Below are 27,097 nucleotides of genomic sequence, written 5' to 3' on the forward strand. Positions count from 1 at the left end.
CAAAAATACTTGATATTTTCAAGGAAAATGTCACAGCACAACATTGTTGAACAGAAAGTATAGAAATAGAATAAGCATGCAAATGTAAAATGCGGTAGGTGGAAAGGAATACTAATAGAAAATACTCTTTCAGTCAAAGGTAGACAAATTTAAAGGGATAGTTCACCCAAAAATGAAAATTTGATGTTTATCTGCTTACAAATGATGATTTTTAACTCCAACCGTTGCAGTCTGTCAGTCAAATAATGTGGGTCAATGGGAACTTCTTTTATAAGAGTAAACAAAACTTGCTTAGACAAATCCAAACTAAACTCTGTGGCTCGTGACGACACATTGATGTCCTAAGACACGAAACGATCGGTTTGTGCGAGAAACCGAACAGTATTTATATCATTTTTACCTCTAAAACACCACTGTCCAACTGCGTTCAGCACTCGCTTAGTGAGGTCTGATCACGCTCTGACAATGGAAGTGATGTCTAGCACTCATTGAAGTATATGCACGAGACATCACTGACGTTGTCAGAGTGCGATCAGACATCACTAAGCGAGTGCTGAACGCAGTTGGACATAGTGGTGTATTAGAGGTAAAAATTATATAAATACTGTTCGGTTTCTCGCACAAACCGATCATTTCGTGTCTTAGGACATCAATGTGACGTCACGAGCCACAGGATTTAGACTGACAGACTGCAACGGTTGGAGTTAAAAATCATCATTTGTGTTCTACTGAAGAAACAAAGTCACCTACATCTTGGATGCCCTGGGGGTAAGCAGATAAACACCAAATTCATTTTTGGGCGAACTATCCCTTTAATGGTATACAAACTGAATAAAAGTGTGATTGAATATAAGACAATATCAATTTGCACTGTGCAATTTCTTGTGTGTATATTTGATTTGGTATCTTCCTGTAGTAAAGACTGTAATATCTCTCCCCCCCTTTTAACCATTCGTTTGTTACCACAGAAACATATTTACACAAGAACAAACATTTTCATTTTACACCTTTATGGCAGAGGTCAGAAAAGTGATAGATTGCAAGGAATGCTCAAACATAAATGCAGGTGAGAGACGGCCGATAGCAACGGCAATTAAGGCACTTTCATTCAGCATTCTCTACAGTGTAGAAACATGAGCTTAATGTTTCCATGACAAAATTCCAAGCTCACCAAGTTATACAACATTTCCCCAGTGTTTTCTTAGACAAATTGAAAGACCTTTTGCTTTTTTTAAACAGCGTGAACATTAACTGGTCAGATGAATATATTACATTGCACGAGTCCTGTTTTTCCACCTCTCCTGAGAGAGAATCACATGCTCTGGCCCTTTCACATGCATAGAAATGTGTGTTCATGCTCTAGATATTCACTCAGTCAATCATGCTGAAATAAATTAATAGTTTAAGCATGCAAGTATGAGGTTGATGACAATATTGCCCCTTCAGTTAACAGTGAATCAAACAGTTGGAGTGGTAATTAACAGTAGAGTGCCTGAACTCCCTGGGCTGTCAATCTAGACAGCCACCAAAATAACTAACAAACGGCCTACTAAACAAATATCTTTAAACAAAATATATAAACAAACTGAGGACAGTTTCTATGTGTGTGGTCTCATATCTAACAAACAGTTTGCTGAAGTGTAGCCTGAACAGAAGTTGATAACTCATCCATCTTTAAACAATTATGAAAAGTAATAATTCTTTCTACATACCACCTGGCCACCTTCGTCAATGTTTAGCGTCTTTGCTTGGAATCCAGAAATAAATGACCAGGCGGCAGTCTGCAGATTTTCCAAAATGTAGAACAAACACTAACATCTATATTTTATTATATGTTTATGTTAAACACAACTGCTTATGGGTCTTTAAACTTAATCAAGTCATCTCATGCTTTAAGTTTGGGGTCCGTGAGTTTTTTTTTATATATATATATATATATATATATATATATATATATATATATATATATATATATATATATATATATATATAAATAAATAAAGGTTTATATTTCAAATAAATCATGTTTTTTTAGAATGTTATCAAGAATTCAGAAAAAGAATGTATCAGGGTTTCCATAAAAATATTAAGCAGCACAACTGTTTTCAACATCGATAATAATATGAAATGTTTTTCGAGCAGCAAATCAGCATATAAAAATGATTTCTGAAGGATCATGTGACACTGAAAACTGGAGTAATGATGCTGAAAATTCAGCTTTACTATCACAGGAATAGATTACATTCTTAAAACGTAAACCCAAAGATATCTTTACTTCCCAAAAAATTAAACCTTGAATTTGATATCCATGTTCTGCAGTTTAGTATATGAAACTGCAAGGAAGATATAAAACTACTTTCACTCCAATGTTAACAATCTTACAAAAAGGCAGTGAAAAGATGTAACTCACATTCTGCAGGTGAATCACGGTCGCGAAGTGGAAGCTCCAGGTTCCTGCATGAGCTGGTGTTCACAGCACTGTAACAACGAGATAATGCCTTTCTGTTTGCGTTTGTGTGTCTTTCAGTGCTTCTGTGCTCTTTTTCCTTTTAGTTTCACACCTCTATTTTCCCTCCCTGTGTCTCCCACTCCCTCTGTCAGACAGTATTTATAATCTGTTATGAAATTAACAGTGTTATCTTATCACTGTACACGCACACTTACTGTAGTTCCCTTTTTTTCTCACGGGACAACATGCAACTGTTTTGGCCAGATAGGAGACTTTGGGGTAAACATGGATAAATACAGAATCTCTGTCTCCGTTTCTTGACCTTGTTAACATTGAGCTGCTGATCTTTAAACTCATTTAAAGGAAATATTTAGCAGGAGGGTTAATAAAGTGATTATTGCTGGGGTTTGTGTGCATCTGATGCGTTTGTGACATATGATATGTGAACTTCTCATAGAAATCATGAGTCACAAAATCCAGAAACAAAACAAGAGCTTTGATATACATATTATGTGATTATTGCAATTGCAAAGTGACCATGCGTGCAGGCTACAAATGCTTTTAAATTTTTTATATTGTCCTCATAAACACCATTAAATTGCTACATGTTAACAGGTTGTAGCATTCATGCTGAAACTCTGATTTTTACTAGCATTATCTATTGCAATATAGAATTTCATGAAGTAATAAATTAATGCAGACAGCTGCTACTCACCCATTGGATAAAAACTACCCCTGTCAGGCTTGATACAATTCCACATGCAGTGACAGGCATATATATGCTACTCATGAAAATTCAATTTAATCCTGATAATGTTTGTAATTCATAAACCCTATATTTGTGGAGTCAGTGTCACTGATTGGACGAACACTGCATGCAATATGTTTACACAAAGGGTCTAACATTGCGCATCCATATATTATATATTGCCGACTGCACTATCAAGTTTATCCTGAATGGACTTTTAAGACTATAAAGCTAAGAATGAAACATTCTCTTCTTCGCTTCTTCACTGTACAAGTTTAGCACCGCAAAAACCCGGAGCAGGGTTTCATAACCCTGGGTAAAAAGTGGTGCTAACCCTGCTACAAGTGTCAGGGTTCAAAGTGGCTTTAGGGGGAGCCCTATTTTCCGATCCTCCCTGACTGACTTTAACGCTTTTGGTGCATGTTAGGGCATTTAAACAATAGGTTAACAGTAAACCTATTGTTTACTTAGTAAACCGTGTACTTTAAAACGCAAGCGTCAGTCAGTGTTGTCAGTGTTAGGGCAAACAGCTCTGTCCACGGTTCTGAATCAACCGCGTTTAGGCCTGCATCATGCAAATCATGATAAACAAAAAAACAGAATAACTCACATAACAATCATAAAAAAATACATCAATATTAAATAGGATTAGGGCCAATCCTCACAAACGCACAGATCAAGTAAGTAATTCCATGATTCTTACCTTAAATCAGAAGTGACCACAGAGGCCTGGGGTCTTCTGTCTTTGCTTTCCGTCCTGTAACCCAGGATGTTGAGGGTCGGTGACCGGCTTTAATCCAAGATGATACAAAAGGCAGAGGGTCAAATTGCAACTTTTAGCTGCGGCGGCGGTATCACCGGCAAGCTAACTTAGTAGCTGGTGCGCTGTCATCACTCCTCTTCGTTTGTTTTGTAAATACAAATTGACTGAGGTTTGGCTGCTTTCTTTTTGACATTCTTATTAGTATCCACAGAGTGTTCCAAAAAAACGAATAAAGTATGTTTAGAACTTGAAGTTAAGCTAACATTCAAATACCAACTCAGTGAGAAGTTCAAGTGGTGACGTAAACGTAGTAATTTCAGTGCAGCGCCGCCACGCATGGATGGTCACAGCAGGAGACACAGCGGAAAATAGTGTTCGGAAATAGTAATGTAATGAGCGAATAAACACACAACATTGGCACATTTTTAATATCATCATTTATTTCAGGAACCTTAATGTACAGAAAATCAAAATCTATATGCGACACGAAAAATGGACAGTGTTTTAGAGCTCCCCCTAAATGTCTCAAAGTAGGCTTTCAGGGGATCAAGGTCCTTTTCAGGGGAGCCGAGCTCCCCTTAGCTCCCCCTAATTCGATCCCTGACAAGTGTGAAGCGTTCCTTTACCTGGGGTTATAAGCGGTGTTTAGAATGACGATAACCCGGGGTTAAGTGCAGTGTGAAGAGCCCTGGCTGCTTTCTAATAACTATTTTAGAATTTGTGTCCATTTTTAAAGGAAATACTCAATGTACTATTACAGTTTTTTACAGACGCTAGGACACATTTCTCAATACTTAGGTCACTTTTGCAAAACTCTTCACACAGTGAGCACAACAGAAGTCTATGTGGGCTAAAGTGAGGATAAATTATCATTGCTTTTGCACAAAATGCATTCAATGACTACATCTCTCAAATTTCATGAATTCTTTTCTCACTCAGACACAACAACTGCCAAAACTCTTTGTACGTACAGGCCAATTTGCACATACTTATAGCTACTGTTTTCAAAACTGTTAAACTTATGTTCAAAACAATAACATAATACAAAACTGAATAAGACAGCAATTTGCTACATTCCTACAGTAATATTTTAATGAAATATATTTTAAATCTGAAAATTAAATGCTATAAAAAACAATTGAATTGTATCTGTATCAGTGGATGGTGTGTATACAAATTCTTGTATTTTGGAATTATAAAAAAATTATAAAAATAAATAAACAACATCAAATATTGACGAATTCTGCATCATGTCTGATTCATTTCAGTAACATATATTGCAATTATAAACAGAGATGTGTCCTTGTTTTACACAAGAAAACATTGTATAATGCTACATGTTAGTGTTTTTTAGGTCATTGTATTGTGGGTGACAAAGTGTGTTTGTCGGCTGTCAACGTTTGCTAGTGTTCTGGAAGAATGAGTTGATCTGAGACCTGAATACAGTGTTTTGGTAGTTGTAGTGCATTTTGAATGTGAAATGAACTGCTTTGCCAAGCGGAAAGTTGGTTAGGAGAACTGTGTGAAGAGTTTTGCAAAAGTGACCTAAGTATTGAGAAATGTGTCCTAGCGTCTGTAAAAAACTGTAAACTAAAGAAATCACTTTATTTTCTAGAGCCACACTTCTTTTATGCAGGAGAAAAACACTGGTGGCATGAAAGCACAATTCAGACCTGTTGTTGATCGCTGCTTACGCACATCATGTGTTTTTAATCAAAGTGATAAGGATTCCAAGAAAGATTCTTTAAATTTATTAATTGTTAGCTGATAAGGTGTTCGACATGACGCATAATGATTGACAGCCTGATGGTTATATGTTGCTGTGTGCTTTAGTTTTATCTGTGTAATTAGGGAGCTTGCAGTGTGGACTGATAAGAACATACAATATGTGGTCCATTATTAAAGACATGGATGCACTGATAATTTTCCAGCCTTAAATGACTGTGTGAAAGCTAAAGGACAGCTGTAGCTGGTGTTGATGACACTTGACTAGAGAGAGATTATCATCATCATGCTACTTTATTAAGTCAGATCTACCGATTTAGAAGAATGGGAGTAATGGTCTTGAAAAATTAATACATTTTGTCTTTTAAAGATGAAGTCAACACACACACACACACACACACACACACACACACACACACACACACACACACACACAAACACAAACTTAATGCACAATAGTTTTCCATTTTACAATAAGGTTTAATTTAACAACATTAGTTAATGCATTAGATATCGAGAACAAATAAACACAAATATTTTACAGCATTTTCTTAAATCTGGGTTAGCATTAATTTATATATAATTTATATAAATATCATGTACATTCATAATTAATTGATTACAGTTTTTTTTTTTTTTTTTGATTGCTAAACGACAGTGAGCACAACTGGAGCTACATGTGCAAAACTCTTAACTACAGTCTACACTACCAACAGTCACCTGAGCTAAACAGTTAACACATGGCTCAAAACACTATGCACAACCCTCACTGAGATAACACACACTGTCACTCAGAACACACTGAGAGTAAAAACACTAGCATCAAACACCAACACAGAAAATACAAACTTTTCATCTTTACATTTTGAACAATTTCAGTGACTTCATACAAAGTAATATTTTCTTCAAAGAAAAGAGTGACATTCTTTCACATTATTTATTTACATTTTTAGAACATAATTCTTTAAAGTAAATGAAAATTAGCAGTTTGCTTCAATAGTCTGTAGTAATTTACGGAATTACAGTAATGAGTTACATATATATATATATGTGTGTGTGTGTGTGTTCACTAATAAGTCTAAAACAAGACACCTGCTTCCTGCAGCCTTTCAGCTGAAATTGCAATGTTTGAAAGGCACAAGGCTGAAATCTATTCTGTTTTGAGTGTGTGGTTCACAGTTTTGACAGCAGTGTGTTAGCATTTAAACAAAGTGCTGTAAATCCACAGTGTTGTGCAGGTTGTGGTTAAAGTCATGGGATAAGTGTGTAGTGTTTTGAAAACTGTGTTCAAGCAATGAAAAATGAACTAGAGTTTGGTCCACGTGAACTGCTGCTGTGCAGACTGTAGTTAGAGTTTTGCACATGTGACTCCAGTTGTGCCCACTGTCGTTTAGCAATCGAAAAAAACTGTAATGTTACGCAACTTGAAATTGCACAATGCATTAGTATATGCAGAAATCAAAAATAAACTACATTCAATGTAATTACCAAATTAAAACAAAGTTTCGTCTGCTCACCAAGGCTACATTTATTTAATAAAAAAATACAGTAAAAAACAGTAATATTGTGAAATATTATTACAATTTAAAATAACTGTGTACTATTTAAATATATTTGACAAGTAATTTATCCCTGTGATGCAAAGCTGAATTTTCAGCATCGTTAGTCTCCAGTCTTCAGTGTCATTCTGATATGATGATATTGCTGCTCAATAAACATTTATTATTATTTTCAATGTTGAAAACAGTTGTGTAATTTTTTTTCAGGATTCCTTGATGAATAGAAAGTTCAAAAGAACAGCATTTATCTGAAATACAAAGCTTCTGTAGCATTATACACTACCGTTCAAAAGTTTGGGGTCAGTAAGAATTTTTATTTTTTTGAAAAGAAATTAAAGAAATGAATACTTTTATTCAGCAAGGATGCATTAAATCAATCAAAAGTGGCAGTAAAGACATTTATAATGTTACAAAAGATTAGATTTCAGATAAACACTGTTCTTTAGAACTTTCTATTCATCAAATAATCCTGAAAAAAATATTTTACACAAATATTTTGTACAATTGTACACATTAAATGTTTCTTGAGCAGCAAATCAGCATATTAGAATGATTTCTGAAGGATCATGTGACTCTGAAGACTGGAGTAATGATGCTGAAAATTCAGCTTTGCATCACAGGAATAAATTACTTTGTGAAATATATTCAAATAGAAAACAGTTATTTTAAATTGTAATAATATTTCACAATATTACTGTTTTTACTGTATTTTTAATTAAATAAATGTAGCCTTGGTGAGCAGACGAAACTTCTTTTAAAAACATTAAAAATCTTAGTGGTTCCAAACTTTTGGACTGTACTGTATATGTATAGCTAATTGAAAATATTATAACCCAAAGTATAAACTTTATGTAGTCCCGCCCTTTTTCAGTGCTGCACTTGTGTTCTGTCTTCCGGTTTGTATTTCCACAGCGTGAAGGTAAGATCTTATGGATTTATGAATGAAGCGCTCATTTTAAAATCTTCCCAGTCGACATTTGTTATTACAGCCACTTAAAACATTACAAATGCTCATGATAACTTTTGTTAACTCTACAGTAAATCCACTTAACCAACTAATTACTCTAATTTACAGAGCTACTGCAAAAGTGGAAGTTCAAACACAAAATTCTTAAGATGATTTCTGTAGCGCATAAAGCCCAAAGTATACTTCAGCTGTCCGTGTTCCACAACAGTCTGGGTGACGTAATTTTCCCAGTGCCCAAGGAAGTCGAGCGGAAATTGAAGTCGGCTGCGTGCCGCCATCTTGTAGCAGAACTTCACTTGCGTTAGCATCCCATTGACTCCCATTCATTTTGCCATCACTTTGACAGCGAATAACTTTACATCTGAGGCGTTTAAAGACTCCATTTGTCCATTATTTATTTCTAAAGATACACGACAATGTATAAAGGGCTCCATTACCTTCTATGTTACATTATGGCCCCATAGAAACAGTTTTTGTAAAAATAGGCTAACGATTGCGTCATAACCACTCGACTCTCTGTCGCACAGTAGAGAAATTACCGTACAGACAGGAGGAGAAGCTTGCAGGCAAAAGTATGCATTAACTTAATATGGCGTACTGGCGTTACATTTTAAAATACTATACAAAATAATTAATCAGAATACTTACTCCTGCTCACTCACGCCAAAGAACTCCCTGCTCAAGCTCGCCGTCTCTGCAAGATTAACGATGGCAGTTTTCACGCACAGCTACTAGAAGATTTACATCTGTCAGACAGGTTGCTGACGTCATCAAGCTTAGTTTGAGTCTGCGTGTCAGAAACAGAAGTGCTAAAAATCGCTAAAAATGGGCTTCACTTGACTCGATTGAGTTCCAATGGGGTCGCTGTGTCCATTTCTTTTACTGTCTATGAATTTTCCTCATCAGGAGGGTCTGCTTGCAGCCCAATTTTTGTGTCGCGCGGACAGTGCGTGTACAGTAGTGCATGTGCGAGTGACTTGAGGTCTTGAAAACATCCACAAGATTCCATGCTAGCTCAAGGCCAAAAGAGTATACTTTGAAAGTCTTGCGCGCTCAACTGTGCGTGAGACGGTGCGGAACTCTTTTGTCTCATACACTGTTGTATGTGCACGGTTCATGCGTGCAGCCCCATTTTTGTGTCTGCATGTACAGTGCATACAAAAGAGTATACTAGGTGGCAATACGCAGTTGTGATGAAGTAGTATTGTGAAGTAGTCGAAGAAGAGTGCGAAAAGAGTGATACAAAACAACACGCTGTTCCAAGAACATTAAACAAAGCAGCATGTCATTCTCCATTGTTTTTGTTTTGGTTCTTGTTCTAAACTGGCATGCAATGGCGGATCCACTAAATGACATGACTGCCCTCTGATGTCTTGGAGAGTATAGAAATGGAATTTGTTTTGTCCACCAGCGTTCATCCAGCATGAGTATACTTTGAAAGTTGTGCAGATGCATTAGTATACCCAAGCCATTAGGTGAATAATATAGAGTGCAAGAATATTTGATGTCTTTTTGTTACTGTGCCAATCAGGCTGACTTGTGTTTATAGATTTATAGAAAACACATCAAGTTTTATCAAGTTGCAGAAGACCTTCAATCATTTTACTGGGAGATACCTGACAATAGTTTGAAAAAGTGAAAAAAATACTTTTTACAGCATCTGAATATCTATGGCACTCTACATATTACTGTGTTTGTGTCTAATGATTTGAATTCGGCATCTATGTCATAGAGGTTTGTGTTTGTTTGAAGGACGTTTCCTGTCAGCGGGATTATTTTCGCTCCATGCCTCTTCTGGGCCAATTAACAGGGATTCAAAATATCTTCTGGTGCTTAGATCCTGTCTATGTATATCATTCTCATCTGAGTTTGTGTGTGTGTGTGTGTACGCGAACAGGCCAGAAGGAGCCTCTACTCTTTGCTTGTCATTAAGCAGCCCAAACATGACCAGTGACGTCTCAGCACTAAGCCTGATGTCAAGGGTCTACAGTCACGTCTGTTCTCTGATCTTCCTGTCGAGAGTCACCTAGCAACTCCAGACCTCCACGACCCCTTGTACTGCTCAAAGAATAGACTGCAAAGATGAACAGCTGAATTGAGACGATATTAAGACAGAGAGCAAACATCGAAACGAGGTTGTTGACTCAATAGCAAGTCTCTCCTGGCTGTTATTTGTTGTTCCATTATAATGGAATATTCCAAGTAAATAAATTAAAGGCTTTTAACAAAGGTGAGAGAGGAGAGAATTTCCTCCTGGCTAATGTATCTGGAGACTTTTTTGTGCTTGTTTAATATGATTAAAGCTGTTATTGAGAAACATTCTTCTGTATCCGATGGCTTGTTAAAGAGAACCAAAGTTTCTCTTTGCAAGCAAAGCTTCTGTCAAAGAAATTGTTCCTTGGAGATGATGTGTGTAATTTTTTTGAAGTTAAAATAGTTTCTCCCATTCTGGCTTAATGTGTGGAGACAAATTTACGTAAGCCGTTTGTAAGTTGATTTCCTCAAAAAGTGTAAATACTGTGGTTCTGTAGCTTTTTCTGCATTGCTCATTTGTTTGTGCAGGCCGACACAGCAACATTTCCCAGCCAATGCTGTCCAAACAATGTCTGAAAAATGGGGAAAGAGAGTGCGAAACCTCTTTTTTTCAGTTCAGTTTGGTGCTGCTGCAAAAATAATACATTGCATCTTTTATGTTTTGTCAAACCAAACTTAACAAAGAACATTTCTGTACTGTAAGGCACTTAGAAAATAATTACAATTAAACTTTAGTCTTTAGAAAGCAGAATGAAATAGTAATTTTACAAGTAAAAAGTGGATGTAAAATATTACACTCAAGAAAGCTTTTAACTGATTAAAAATACGCAATAACATTGTGAAATATTATTACAATTAAAAAAAATGTATTAAAATGTAATTTATTCCTGTGATGGCAAAGCTGAAATTTCAGCATCATTACTTCAGTCTTCAGTGTCACATGATCCTTCAGAAATCATTCTAATATGCTGATTTGCTGCTCAAGAAAAAAATCGTATTATTGTAATTGTTGAAAACAGTTAAAGGTCCACTATGTAACTTTTGTCCCATGCAAAAAAAGAAAACAAACAAACAAAAAAACATGCAATTTGCAGTAGAACATTGTTTTAGTTTTGCTTTGTCTCTGCGTGAGACTGTGTGGACTAATATGGTTATCCTACGGCTCATAAAACATTCACTACTAGGCTTAAGAGTAGTGCTTCATGATTAATTTTTAAAAGATCGTGATCTCAATTCAAATACTCACACTGTCTTATTCCTATAATTGACAATGATTCACACGTGTCTATTAAACCCTTGGCAAAAATATAACCGGAATATTCAAATATGTGACGCCGCTGCCGCTGACCCAGAGCAGCTTTGCAAACAGTCTTTTCAGAACAGTCAACCACACAGTATTATTATTTATGTGTATTTTTATTTCTGTGTTATAAATGTTACAAAAGAACTGTGATAAAAGTTTATAGTTTGGATATAAACACTGTCTATGGTAGTGATCAAAATGGATCAAAATCCCCTTTTGAAAGCAATATGGCGCTTCAATGATTACATACACGATTACATTGTTCACCAGATGGCGACAAGTGACTGTAAAAAATGTATTTGTCATTGAATCATTCATTCAAGAGATTCATTCAAAAACACTGATTTACTGAATCAATCATTCAAACTGATTTTTAAAATAATTCATTAAAAAGTTTAAATAGACTGCAGCTGTTACGAATGGGAGGCTCAGGCAGGAGATCCAAGTGCAGCGTTTTATTAAGAATGAGAATGGTCGTACAGGCAGGGTCAATCAGGAACAAACAGGAGCAGCAAAGGACAGGCAGTGTCGTAGTCAGGGTACAGGCGGTAGGTCACAAGGCAGGCAGATATAACTCACAGGTCGGTATACAAAGCAAGGATCAGGACAGGCAGCAACGGGTCAAAAACAAGAAACAGGCAGGAACGATAATGTAACAAGGTTAGTAGATGTGGGAAGAAGGAGGCGGGAACCGGCGAACATTCAACAAAACTTTAATATAAAATAAACAAACAACAAAACGAAAGTAATGCCGGCAGACCCTCGCGGACGTCTGCCGGCCACACAAACATAATAAAACATAAAATAAAGTCCAGGCCTGGTCCTCTCTCGTCCTTCATTGTAGTCGCTCCTCCTTTTATGCCTCCGGAGCTCCTCCGTGAGAGACTCGAGGCCGGCACGCCTCGCAGGTGACGCTCATTATCACTCGCGTCACCGGCCTCGCGCCGTTCCCTCACGGCTCTCGCCCGCCCTGCTCGTCACAGATAACAAGCAGGCAGACAGGATAGAAACGCTCAGAAATTGCAACAATAGTTAAACAATACTTCGCGGTGAGGTGGTGTGTTTGGAAGTCCTTTATAGTCCTGTTAATGAGCTGCAGCTGGGTGTGGTAATCAGTGTGGTGTGCTAGGGTGGATGTGGCAACAGGTGATAGGTGTGAAGTGAACATGTGACTGACAGGGAGAATTGTGGGAAGTGTAGTCCGGGGAGTGACAGGAACAGACGGTGATCGTTACATAACGCCCCCCTCCCGGAAGGCGCGTCCTCGCGACGTAAATGGAACAGCTAGGGAGGGGGGGTGGGTGCATTGGGGACTGGTATGCGGACATGAACAGGGTCCCCAATGCAGGTTCCAGGAACTCGACCACCATGGCGGGTCAGGTGCTACGGGCAGCCACGGCAGGTCAGGTGGCTCAGGCGGCCACGGCAGGTCAGGTGGCTCAGGCGGCCACGGCAGGTCAGGTGGCAAGGGCAGCCACGGCAGGTCAGGTGGCAAGGGCAGCCACGGCAGGTCAGGTGGCAAGGGCGGCCACGGCAGGTCAGGTGGCAAGGGCGGCCACGGCAGGTCAGGTGGCTCGGGCGGCCACGGCAGGTCAGGTGGCTCGGGCGGCCACGGCAGGTCAGGTGGCTCGGGCGGTTCAGGGACCGCTGATGACCGCGGCTGTGCAGGGTTCCCACCCACAAACTCCCCACCCACAAACTCCCCACCCCTAGGTATACTGCCCCCCCCAAAAAAGTTCTTGGGGATTTCAGCGGGGCCCGTCGCAGGTTCGTGGGCAAGGAGTTCGGGTGGCGGCGGCAGAGCCAGGCGTGTCGGTGAAGCCGTCAGGGCAAGACTCCTGAGTGGCGTTGGCAGCGCAAGGAGTTTGAGTGGCGCCGGCAGGGCTGGAAGCGTGGATGGCGCCGGCAGGGCTGGAAGCGTGGATGGCGCCGGCAGGGCTAGAAGCGTGGATGGCGCCGGCAGGGCTAGAAGCGTGGATGGCGCCGGCAGGGCTAGAAGCGTGGATGGCGCCGGCAGGGCTAGAAGCGTGGATGGCGCCGGCAGGGCTAGAAGCGTGGATGGCGCCGGCAGGGCTAGAAGCACAGGTGGCGCCGGCAGGGCAAGAAGCACAGGTGGCGCCGGCAGGGCAAGAAGCACAGGTGGCGCCGGCAGGGCAAGAAGCACAGGTGGCGCCGGCAGGGCAAGAAGCACAGGTGGCGCCGGCAGAGCGAGGAGCACAGGTGGCGCCGGCAGAGCGAGGAGCTTGGGTGGTGCTGGCAGACCGAGGAGCTCGGGTGGCGCCGGCAGGACAAGACGCTTGGACGTAAGAGGGGGAAGAACAGAAGGAGCCTTCTTCCTCCTCCTCCTCCTCTTCCGAGGATGAGGCGATGGTTCACCGACTGGAGCGGTTTCTGGAGCAGACTCACTGGCTGAAGCGGACTCAATGGCTGGAACAACCCCTGCATCCTTGAGCACCGCAGGGGCGGCCATCTTGCCCGTGGGCACTGGCAAAGCAGCCATTTCGTCCATCGCGTCCAGGGTGCTTAAGTCCACTGCAATAGGCGAACAAGAGTCCATAGCAACCGGCGAGCTTGAGAGCGTTGAAACCGGCGAGCTTGAGAGCGTTGAAACCGGCGAGCTTGAGAGCGTTGAAACCGGCGAGCTTGAGAGCGCTGAAACCGGCGAGCTTGAGAGCGCTGAAACCGGCGAGCTTGAGAGCGCTGAAACCGGCGAGCTTGAGAGCGCTGAAACCGGCGAGCTTGAGAGCGTTGAAACCGGCGAGCTTGAGAGCGTTGAAACCGGCGAGCTTGAGAGCGTAGCAACCGGCTGGCTTGAGTGCGAAGCGGCCGGCGGGCTTGAGTGCGAAGCGGCCGGCGGGCTTGAGTGCGAAGCGGCCGGCGGGCTTGAGTGCGAAGCGGTCGGCGGGCTTGAGAATGAAGTGGCTGGTGGATGCTTAGGGATGCCAGCCGCTCGAGCTGAAGTCATCGGCGGATCTGCCACACTGCAACGCAGTCCTCTCCGCTCCAGATCAGCGGCGACGTGACGTTGCTCTGGGCGATCAGCGAAGGCGTGACGTTGCTCTGGGCGATCAGCGAAGGCGTGACGTTGCTCTGGGCGATCAGCGAAGGCGTGACGTTGCTCTGGGCGATCAGCGAAGGCGTGACGTTGCTCTGGGCGATCAGCGAAGGCGTGACGTTGCTCTGGGCGATCAGCGGCGACGTGACTCGTGGTAGAGGCCGCCATTTTGTGTGTGTTCTCGGGCTTGGCAGCCATTACAGGATTCACCGTTGTGTCGGAATCCTCCGCGACTCCCACAGTGAAAGTCGAACCAACTGCAAGCAAGGCAAAGTCCAGGAATTCTATGAACGATCCGCGGGGACCATTGGTGAGTACACAGTCCTTTAGTGGTTCGTTTAATCCGTAAGCGAAGAAGTCAATGAGGGCACAGTCCGGCAGATCAGATAGATAAGCAATATCCAAAAAGTTCTGAATGTGCACCTCGAGGGTACGGGTACCTTGGCGGAGGCTGATCAGTTGCATTGCTGGGTCCATGTTGAAATGGGAAAGACGCTCACCGAAGCTGCTGGATCTGGTAGTGGCGAAGTATTCTGTTACGAATGGGAGGCTCAGGCAGGAGATCCAAGTGCAGCGTTTTATTAAGAATGAGAATGGTCGTACAGGCAGGGTCAATCAGGAACAAACAGGAGCAGCAAAGGACAGGCAGGGTCGTAGTCAGGGTACAGGCAGTAGGTCACAAGGCAGGCAGATATAACTCACAGGTCGGTATACAAAGCAAGGATCAGGACAGGCAGCAACGGGTCAAAAACAAGAAACAGGCAGGAACGATAACAAGCAGGCAGACAGGATAGAAACGCTCAGAAATTGCAACAATAGTTAAACAATACTTCGCGGTGAGGTGGTGTGTTTGGAAGTCCTTTATAGTCCTGTTAATGAGCTGCAGCTGGGTGTGGTAATCAGTGTGGTGTGCTAGGGTGGATGTGGCAACAGGTGATAGGTGTGAAGTGAACATGTGACTGACAGGGAGAATTGTGGGAAGTGTAGTCCGGGGAGTGACAGGAACAGACGGTGATCGTTACAGCAGCGATTAACATTTTGTCAAAACCTCTGGTACATGTTTTTTTTTTTTTTTTTGATAAAAGGAGAATCGTGATATCTGTTTGAAATAAAAAAAATGTAACCTAATCCTGAACTTACATCAGCATGATAAAAAACTATGTAAAATGACAGAAACCATCTTTGGAGAGGGCGGGGTTTATGACCTATACTGCATCCAGCCACCCGGAGGTGATCAGGAGCTTTGGTTTCACTTTTATGGACTCGTGCAGCACACTTGATGCCACTCCCTCACCATACACGCCTAAAAGTATAGCAAGAACAACTTTTCTTTATTTAGATGGGATGAGACACGCACGGGTGCTTGAAGCTTTTATTTGAAATAGAAATATTTTGTATATTATAAATGTCTTTACTGTCACTTTTGATCAATTTAATACAACCTTGCTAAATAAAAGTATTAATTTCTTTCTTTAACAAAAAAGCACTAAATGACTATTTACTTACAAGATCTGAACAATAAGGCCATGATAGACATTAAAAAGCCAGCTCAAAATGCCTTATAAATAGTATCTTGGATATTACTGATTTGTTTTCTTTTCTTTCTGAATTAAATGTCAACTCAGCCTAAAAATAGTAACAAGGGAAATTCATTTTGGACCTTGTAACCATAAAAAACTTAAGGAATCTAAACAGATGGTTTTATCCAAAGCGACCTATGCTGGTCTGACACATTCCCCTGAAACAGCATGAGGTTAAATGTCTTGTTCAGGGGCAAAACGGTGATACAGCAGGTCTGTGATTTCATTGGCTCTTCAACTGTTGGTTCACCCTGACACCTTAGCAACTTTGGCACCAAAAGTACAACCTCTCCGGAAACAGCTTGGAGCTGTTAGAACTAAGCTATCATCATCCCCTCTGCCTGTCAGGATCTCTCCTTGAATATGTCGAGATATTTAGAGCAGCAAAATTAGTGAGCTGACTGATTTCAGGTCAGCCCTTTCATTGAGATGACTATTTGTTTTACCATTTTTGGTTTTGTAACTGAGTGTGTGCGCACATTATATGTCAGCACATGTCAGTGTCTGTGCGTGTAGATCCAAGGGTGTAAGCTGTGACCCTTCACTGCAATCTGTCATATCATATTCTCATCCTACGGAACACCAACCTTATATCTCCAGAGACACATGCTGCTCTGATCTGCATCCCGCCTCTGGAGAACCCCACCGGGAGAAGAATGGAGGGAGTTAATGCACCCTCATGTCCCACCCCATCTAAAACACAAGCTCCCCTGGGAGGGGTCAGAGAGAACGCAACTCGTCACACATTGTCTCCAGCCTCCACCATCTGAGTTACAGAGGCACGCTTGCTTCCTTTTTTAGTAGAAGTGATAGGAAGGGGCTGTTCTACTTTTGAGATTAGCAGAGAGCGCGGGGGGGCGGGGGGGGTGGGGGGGGCAGTAAAACTGAAGAGAGAAAGGCACACTTGATGTTCATATTTGATGCACAATATGTTTATATCTATATATATAAAAACAAATAACTCCTCTACCCAGGTCCTACTCACCCCGCTCTGCACGGGCCTCAAACCTGGGTATCCGGTGTGGGAGTCGGACACTCTAACGAGGAAGCTAAAGGATGCAACCACTAGCATCAGTTGCTAGAGCATCTCTTGAGATCAGAGGAGTGAGGTTTACTTGCACAGCAACTACTAGCTGGCCTCCGTTATATATATATATATATATATATATATATATATATATATATATATATATATATATATATATATTCTGTTTCTGGAAAAAATCTGGCTTAATCCTTACATAATTATATCTTGTCTGTAAACAAAGAAAAAAAAGGTTATATGGTATATACTGTGCTACTTTGGATATATCTTATAGGATTTTCTTATCACTTGCTATCACTGATCTTGGTGTAGTTAATCTGTTTTGATATGATGACATGCAACATTCATACCTCATGAACAATAGCAGTTAGTTGCTCCTCCACTTGTAACTAGCAATTTTATGTTTCAACCAAAGATGTCGATAGAGAGCACATGCTGTAGTACACCTTCATGATAGAAATTCCTATAGGAATTCTTCCTTTAGAATTATCTGGGAAAATAACGCCATTAATTACTCACCCTCATGTGATTCTACACCCATAAGACCTTCGTTCATCTTCGGAACACAAATTCTGATCTTTTTTTGATGAAATCCAATGGCTCTATTGCCAGCAAGTTAATTCACAATTTCAGTGCCCAGAAAGGTACTAAAAACATATTTAAAACAGTTTATGTGAGTACAGTGGTTCTAAATGAATAATATAAAGCGACGAGAAAACTTTTTGTGCGCCAAAAAAACAAAATAACAATAATATCTAGTGATGGGCGATTTCAAAACACTGCTTTGAATCTTTTGTTTCGAATCAGTGGTTTGGATCTCATGTCAATCTGCCAAACTGCTGAAAACGTGACTTTGGCGCTCTGAACCACTGATTCAAAACAAAAGAACGACTTGAGGGTGAGTAATAAATTACATAATTTTAATTTCTGGGTGAACTAACCAATTAAACACTTTTTAGTCTCAAATATGTCAGGGTTTGCGTTAGCACTCAGCTACATGGCCTTTAAACACACCACAGACTAAAAGTAGACAGTTAATTATTCATTTTTTAAAACTGCACCATACATTATACATGCAAATTAAACATTCACCTTCACTAGCATCAAACAACATCTTGAAAGTGACCTAATCTGATCCAGCCTTGCTTAGTAATGCTGCCCTTTCTGGTTTGTTTTGTTCCAAAGCCTCTGGCCTGTAAGAGTGTATTACAATGGCACTCGCTCTCTTGGACGAGGGCTGGCTGTGAGGTCCACTTGCTCTTTGGCATGGCGAGAGAACCCAACCCCTCAGTGCAGTGGAGAGATGCTGACATTTGGGGCTCCTGTCACTTTACACGCACTGCAGAGATTCAGTTTTTTTAGATACTAAGTTAAGGCAGAATGTAGTCCAAAATAGTGCATAGCCCCTGGCAACAGCTTATTAATCAAAGGAAGCTACCAGGGCATGAATAGCTCTGGAGTGGATTTATGTTTAAGAGTGTACTTCTACATATAAAACCATGAGTGTGTTGGGCAGCCAAACTTTTAATTCATCATAGGTTCTTCATGCTTCGCCACGCTCTTCCTACATTGTTTGACTTTCAAAGTCTTTTAAGAAAGCCTGTTAGGCCACAGATTGTTTAGGGCTTTGGAGACCTGAAGCATGCGTCCACTTCCCTTTGGGAGTGCCAGGAGCGGAGCTGATTGCTTTCAGACCAACCGCCTGTCTCTCCTTATTGTGTATCAGGACAAACGTTTGGATACACATTTGTAACACTGTATGCTAACAACAATTTCACGTATGAAGTTACAGTCAAAATGTTTGTTAATGATGCTTTTTTGAAAAACGCAAAAAAGTATAAACCCACTAGATATTAACAATAAGTAACAATGTATATATATATATATATATATATATATATATATATATATATATATATATATATATATATATATATATATATATATATATATATATATATATATATGTATATATATATATACATTGTAATATTATGTATTGTAATTATATATATGTATTATATATATAATTGTAATATTATTAATTTCAGGAGAATTTGGTTTAATACTTCCCATTAGCTAATATGTTTTTTAACTGAACATTAGATGCCAGTAAAATTGATTAAAAAAAAAATAATAAAAATAAAAAATAGAATATGACATGACAAAACTTAAAACTAAATTTACAGGATATCTTTGTCAAAAGACAAATAACAACAGCTACAATTTTTTTTTTTTTTTTATAATATATAATGTATCCCAAAAATTTGAAATTGAGACTGCTACCGCAAACAATCTTACTAAAAAAAAAAAAACAAACAAAAAAAAAACAAACAGTAAATTAACACTGTTAACATACTGTGTTCTTTCATGTGAAAGTCATCTTTTTATATTTGAGCATGTGTGGGGAGGAAGAGAGGCTTGATTTAAAAGAAAAGAGACAAAACATCTTTGTTGCATAACCTTGAATCTGTGATTTATTCAGCTAAAATTCAGCCATTGAAGCTCCATATGTCAGTCCCATCAAAGTCCTCTGGCTTTAACAGATGATAGCTGTCCATTTGGAAGATCAAAAAGGAAGTGAAGTGTATCCTCATCATGTCATGTCCCAAAAAAGCATCTTAAGTGCAAAACCCTTCATATTTAGTCAAGGCAAGCATAATGTTCCTTGTAACTGTAGGAAATTTAGAATGAATTTTTAAAGTAAATCTTGTACAATTGCATTCACCAAGGAAAACTATTTTCATAATTTAAAATCCTTGGTAGTTCACAGTCACAGAATGCCATGTAATATTGCTCCATTCCACAAAATATGTCAGACTTCAGATTGCATTACGACCAAAAGGAGCTGTGACTCCGCATACCAGAGGGTTGAGAGTCATGCATGAAAATCAGATACTTGGCATGATGTAGTCATTTCCTTTGGACTTTGTGTGGCAGCCAGCCGAACAGCTTCCTGCATAATTTCTTCCTCTTGATTTTGGCCTTGAACAGGCACTGATTCTCGGGGTGAGTTTGAGATTGAATCTGAGGCATAATCTGAATCGGAGGCAGAAGTGGAGGCATAATCTCAGTCTGAGACTTAATCTGAGATATAATCTCATTCTGAGATTGAATCTGAGGTGGAATCTGAATCTGTGAGTGAGGCTGAATCCGAGATACATTCTGTGGCTGAGCCTGAGGCCGAGACTGAATCTGTGACTGAGAATGAGTTTGAATTTGAGAATGAGCCTGAATCTGGCACTGAATCTGAGAAATAATCTGAGGCTGACTTTGGGTTTGACTCTTAGATTGACTTCGGGTCATAATGTTGGCATTTAGCTGGTGTAATTTGTGATTCTGAATGAGTAAGGCGAGTAAAGAAAGAGATTCTTCATATCCTTCTCTCCTCTCTGGGGATGGTGGACAAAGACTCTGGAAGAGCTCCTTGAATCTTCTCTCCTGTTGCCGGAAGTCATACTCCACACTAACTCAAAGAGTGAGTAAAAAAAAAAAAAAGCGGGAAAGAGAGAAGAGAAAAGGTCGGGCTATAGAAATGAGAGCATTTCAAATGACTTCTATTTCTCATAGTTCATGCTTCATAATTTCCCCCCCCCCATTTACAGTAGTGTTCAAAAGTTTTTTTTAAATGTTTAATTTTACTTATCAAGGCTGCATTTATTTAATCAAAAATACAATAAAAACGGTAATATTGTGAAATATTTCAATTTAAAATAACTGTTTTCTACTTATTATGCATATGCATTTAATGTAGTGATGTTATTTATTTCTGTATTATGCTGATTTGATGCTTAACATTTCTTATTACTATCAATGTTAATAACAGTTGTGCTGCTTCGTGGTTTTTGAGGAGACTGCGACACATTATATTTAATATGTAATTATGTAATTTATGTAATAAATAAAATAAATAGAAGTACAAATTGTATTTGGAATTACACATGTATTCTGCATACATAAAATACTGTACAAATATGCTTGTGCGTGTGTAATTGCAAGTAAAATTAGTTTTTTATTTTCTCCCAACACCCATACTTTAATAATAATGCAAATATTATTATAAAAATATTATTAATAAATGCATATGCAGTTCTTTACTTTGTTAGTAGAAAAAAAAATGTGATTATAGAAATAAATAGAATTTGAATCTAATTGTATCGAACTGGAAGATGAAACTTCTGTCATCATTTACTCACCCACATATTCCAAGCCTGTATGACATTCCATCTTGTGACATTCCTTTACAAAAGAAGATAAAATAAGAACACTGGAGTCCAAACAACATTGGACCCCATTGGAATGGCATGAGGGTGAGTAAATGATGACAGAAATTTCAATTTTGGGGGAACTATAGATGCGTTTACACCATAAATTCACGTCCTTGACAAGGTGGAATATTTTTGAGAGCTCCTTCTTGCACCACGTGACCACTGCGGATTCATATAGGCGTTGATAGTGTTGCCATAGAAATGCATACTCCAATTCCTAGTCCAATTACTTGTACGGCTCCGAGTAGAACGCCATGTGTTGTCATCTCAAAATTGTGGTAATTATGACATGCTGTGAATGCAGAATATCCCTTTAAAATGGATGATAGTCTCACTGGGTGCTCTCACCTGTAGACAGCACATGCAGTCTTCTGACAGGTGGAACAGTCACTAAGGTCTTGGCCAGTCCGAAAACATCGCCGACTACATACATAGCAAACAGGCAAAGAAAAGGATTTTAAAAAGCATTGTTTTAGTATGCCTTTGGCCTTGCACTCACATTAATAAATGCATTTAGAGCTCATTTACAGCCCTTATTGACCTACGCTTGGAGCTAAAACCAAATGTACAACAAATTAAACCACAACTACCTTCTTTTCCTGCAGCTCCGCTCTGAGAATTTTTCACAATTACCTTTAACACATCCATCACGCCGGTCACACTTGTCTATTAATCTTTGAATAACTCAATCTCTCACCCTTTGCTGAGTGCGTGGCTCATCTCCAGGTCCTGGATACAGTTGAGAAGAGTTGTGATTCTTTCCTTGTTGGAATGCAGACTCGCCTCTACCGTCTCTAATCTATGCTTAGGGTCCCGTGGACTGCCACAGTGAGGCGATGCTGGCAGCAACCGGACCACAGAAGCCGGATGGTCGTGCGCTAGGGAACAGTGTTCATTTGGGACAGACCCAATTGCTTCAGAATGAGATTCCATCTGTGTTTTTGAGTTCTGGAGATTCTCGTCATTCTGTGAGTACAAACTGCCCGAGGGTGGCAGAGGTGGATTTTGGTTAGAGGCCACATTCAGGCCTCTGTTTTCACTGCCCCTCTGTATGAATTGAAAAGTTGGTGCTTTCGGAGGTGCAGAAGAAGGTTTGGGAGGTCGACATGCAGGGTTCACAGAGGGAGGTGGTTTGTTTGGTGGCTGAAGCGAGTGTTGTGAGCCATTGATCATTTGACGTTCTGGTTCTGCTGACTTAATTTCAGTTTGTTTCTTTGACTCTGTGTCACTCCAAGACTTAAACTCATTCCCACTGAGTGTTTTAGCTTGAGGAAAAGCCTTAGCGGAAGCGATGGCTAGTAATGAGGACTCAAGAGTGTCATTATTAAGCTGATTCAGGACAGAGCGTCTGAGAACCGTAGGCTCTGTCTGTCTATGTGGCGTTTTCGAATGAACACACAAAGCGCGCGAGGCTGTTTTGACCCCGGGGCTAGTTTGAGAACGTTCTTTGGTGTATGATTGCACCTCCACCTCAGTCTGAGTGGTGGTAAATGCCTTTGAGAGGTTCTGATGGTTGATTATTTGCGTTGTAAGTGTTGCTTTGTGATGGGTTGACATATTTGGGGCATGTGAAAATAAGCGAGTGTCATTTTGGCTTTTTGACTCCCGATAAGGATGTGACAGTGCGTCTTTATGTGTGGATATACCCTGCAGTGATGTTCCACTGGTGTTTGTTCGCTGCGTGGATGTGTGGGAAGCTTGCTTGTGTGTGTCGGCGGGCGAAAGAGTGCCGGTGTGTGTTGATGCGTGGCGTGATTCACTTTGAGGCCCTGAGAGTTTATGTGTGTGTGTTACCAGAGCAAAATGCAAACGTGAATCCGAGGTTGAGGATTCTGACTCTGTGTCAGCATAGATTTGCGTCCCGCTTTGAGGTTTAATGCCGAAATTCGTGTGTGAGCACATTGATGGTTTAGTGTGCGTGTCAAACTTGGACTCTAATCCATTAGGGAATTGAACCTGTCTGTGAATGTTTGAAGCAGTGGAGGATATGACACCTTCATTCACACAACTCTGCACTATAGTTTGGTGTTTAACATTTGAATGTAAATGAAAACAGGTAGGAGGTTTAGGAAGTGTACTTGTCTGACTTAATCGTGAGCCATCGCCGTTTTGAGGTTTGGAGTTCTGTGGTGTGCTAGTTTGGGGGGATATCTGTTGTTTCAAAGTAGTTTGCAAAGGTTTGATGTTCGGCTGGGTAGGCTCTGAGTGTGTGGGTGCAGCTTGGTTTTCTTGATTTGGTTGTTTCTCATCAGGGTTTGGCTGATGAGATGATCTAAAGTGGGTGTTCGCATATGGTATTCTGGTGCTTGTCACCTGTGTGGCTGCTAGCTTCTCTGTTGGGCTGTTTTTGTGTGTTTGGGGAGGGTTAACAGACACAGGTCTGCGGGGACAAGAGTTGTGAGGTTTGTGAGCATTCAAGAGTGTGTTCACGACCTTTGTTGAAGCTCTATCCTCTTTCACGGTAACAGTGAGCGTATGTGTATTTAGAGCCGACGAGCGACCGGTATGATTAATGTGTGTGTCAGCAGTAGATTCCCTCTTGACTGCGTGATGATTAGTGAGGTTTGATGCCTCACTCTGCTGAGCAGGCAGCAGAGATAATGGCCATTCCTTGTTTATATTCATGTTGAGATAAGAATGAAGGTTAGGGCTCATGGGGTGCTGCTCTGACTGTGTAACGCTGCGGTCGGTGTGCCTTTCTATCTGCGTGTATTTCTGCACGTCCCTCCCAGGGTAAAGAGGGGATGAATGTCTCGACTGGAGTCCTAGAGAACCTGCAGAAGTTGGTGGCGTAATTGTCCTGGATTGGTTGTGGAGTCCAGGAGGTGCTGGATTCTGCCTTCCTCCACAATTACTGCAGATGGTCAAAGGAGGTCTGTGAGGAGGTGAACGCAGAGGTAAAGTTTTTTTCTGTCCAGTCGAAGACTCCTCCCCTTCACTGATGTCGCTGCTGATCCCACCCATTACCTCAGAGTCAACCACACTCCCATTTGTGAAGTGACAATTACGTCGCGGTTTTAGCCTGCTGTTTGACACACCTCTTAACGGAGGGCTGGTTCTGATTGGACGGTTATGGCACTGCGCTTCTTCCCTGATGCTTTTACAAATATCCCTCTCCAGCCCCTCAAAGGTCACACCCTTTTTCATTTTAGTCTCCAGACTTCTTCGTTTAATAATGATACTTCTTGTTTTTTCTTTCCCGTTATCTTCCTTTTTACCGGCCTCGTTTAGGATGTGGCCATTAGGTGGCATGGTCACTGTTTTTTCTGATTGATCGCTGCAAGCGTCCCTGTGTTTGCCGTCCAGCTGCAGTTGGTTGTTTCTCATTGCAGGTGATGTCTGAACACCGACGTTACAGTGATGAGTCAGTGTGAGGGCCGCCATACTACTGGTCCCATTTGCCACGGTCCTCCAGACACGTGTCCCCACAAGGGCGGGCTCTCCGAGAACTGGCACCGGAGTGGTGTGATCAGCTGCCCGTCTACCCATCTCAAGTATAACTGGTTCAGGCAGACTTGAGTAGAAATCAATGTATTTGACCAATATGGTGCACCTGGAGTGGAAGGAGAAAGAAAACTTTTGAAAGTAAATAGACTGAAAAAGGCAGACAAAAGGTGAATAGTAATGAATGTTATTTGGACTACACAAACCTGATACATGAGTCATACTCAGAAAACTGCACCATTTTTACTTAAAAAATTCTAAATTTATTTTTTGTTTTCATGTATAAAAACAAAATCTTCAGAAAATTCTATTAAATTATAAGACATTTTAAAACCCTATGACAGGGTTGTCCAACCCTGCTCCTGGAGGGCCACTGTCCTGCAGAGTTCAGCTCCAACCCCAATTAAACACACATGAACCAGCTAATCAAGGTCTGACTAGGCGTACTAGAAACTTCCAGACAGGTGTGTTGAGGAAAGTTGGAGTTAAACTCTGCAGGACAGTGGCCCTCCAGGACCCAGTTTCATTCAAAATGTTTTGGGGTTGTGTGTAATAGGATTAAATATTAGTCCAAAAATGTATTTATATTCATGTATAATCATAAATGATTGTGCTTTGTGTCAAGAACAATATTTTTCTGTTAAAAAAAACATGATTTTTCCCATAACAGAGAGAGATTGAACTTAGGCCAGTACAAACATAAGTAAATATAAAAATAAAGACTATAATAGAAGTGTCTCTCTGTTTGAATTATGTGTTATGGTGTCACATATAAGAAATGCATTAAAGGGTTAATTCACCCAAAAATGAAAATTCTGTCATTTATTACTCACCCTCATGCCATTCCACACCTGTAAGACATTCGTTAATCTTCGGAACACAAATTAAGATATTTTAGTTGAAATCTGATGACTCAGTGAGGCCTCCATAGGGTGCAATGACATTTCCTCTCTCAAGATCCATAAAGGTACTAAAAACATATTTAAATCAGTTCATGTGAGTACAGTGGTTCAATATTAATATTATAAAGCGATGAGAATATTTTTGGAGCGCCAAAAAAACAAAATAACGACTTATTTAGTGATGGCCGATTTCAAAACACTGCTTCAAGAAGCATCGGAGCATAAATGAATCAGTGTATCCAATATGCTGTTCGGAGCGCCAAAGTCACGTGATTTCAGCCGTTGGCAGTTTGACACGCGATCTGAATCATGATTCGACACACTGATTCATTTGTACTCCGATGCTTCCTGAAGCAGTGTTTTGAAATCGGCCATCATTAAATTAAAGTCGTTATTTTTATTTTTATTTTTTTGGCGCACCAAAAATATTCTCGTCACTTTATAATATTAATATTGAACCACTGTACTCACATGAACTGATTTAAATATGTTTTTAGTACCTTTATGGATCTTGAGAGAGGAAATGTCATTGCTCCCAATGGAGGCCTAACGGATTTCAACTAAAATATCTTAATTTGTATAATAAATGACAGAATTTTAATTTTTGGGTGAACTAACCCTTTAAGTATTTTAGGAAAAAATCTATTTTAAAGTCTTTTAAAATCTTAAACTCATGTTTGTCAAATATATATATATATATATATATATATATATATATATATATATATATATATATATATATATATATATATATATATATATAATCTATATAACCCATTTAAATGTAATGTTGATGAAAACGTGAATTGTGTTAGAAACGAAAACTAACCTTTAAACAAAATTAAAGTTTTATTTGTTTAAAGATTTAATTTGCATTACACGCTTTTCACGGTCAAATCTATCAGCTAATGTGACTAAGTTCAGTATTCTGTAAATTATATAATTAGTCAGTCATGCGGACACACATTCATGTGGCAAAAATGGCACTGTTTTCTGACAATGACCCACATACAAAACTATCAACCATCTGCTACCGCCTGCAGTTACTTTTGAAATGAATACTTTATATCAAGACATTCAATGAAAATGCAAAATTGGGGTGCAATCTATTATGAGGTGTATGATTTGAAAAAATGAAAAGAAAGAAAGAAAAAAACCTCATACAATGCTTCAGTAACGACTGTGCTATTTCAGAGCACAAGACCTTATAATAGAATGTACAAAAGACCTTCATGCTTAAACCAGATGAATCCAA

General features: G+C 40.0%; 1 protein-coding gene across 1 annotated transcript in view; it reads right to left on the minus strand.

The window, feature by feature from the left end:
* The window catches only part of kcnip1b (Kv channel interacting protein 1 b), a 137,204-nt gene extending 132,976 nt beyond the window's left edge, over positions 1-4,228 (minus strand). Inside the window, exon 1 of the mRNA XM_067399367.1 lies at positions 3,901-4,228. The gene's annotated coding sequence lies outside the window, so the exon portion shown is untranslated. The remainder of the gene's footprint in view (positions 1-3,900) is intronic.
* Between the last annotated feature and the right edge of the window lie 22,869 nt (positions 4,229-27,097).

This window comes from Chanodichthys erythropterus, chromosome 10 (assembly GCF_024489055.1).
Source record: "Chanodichthys erythropterus isolate Z2021 chromosome 10, ASM2448905v1, whole genome shotgun sequence".
Classification (NCBI taxonomy): Eukaryota; Metazoa; Chordata; class Actinopteri; order Cypriniformes; family Xenocyprididae; genus Chanodichthys; species Chanodichthys erythropterus.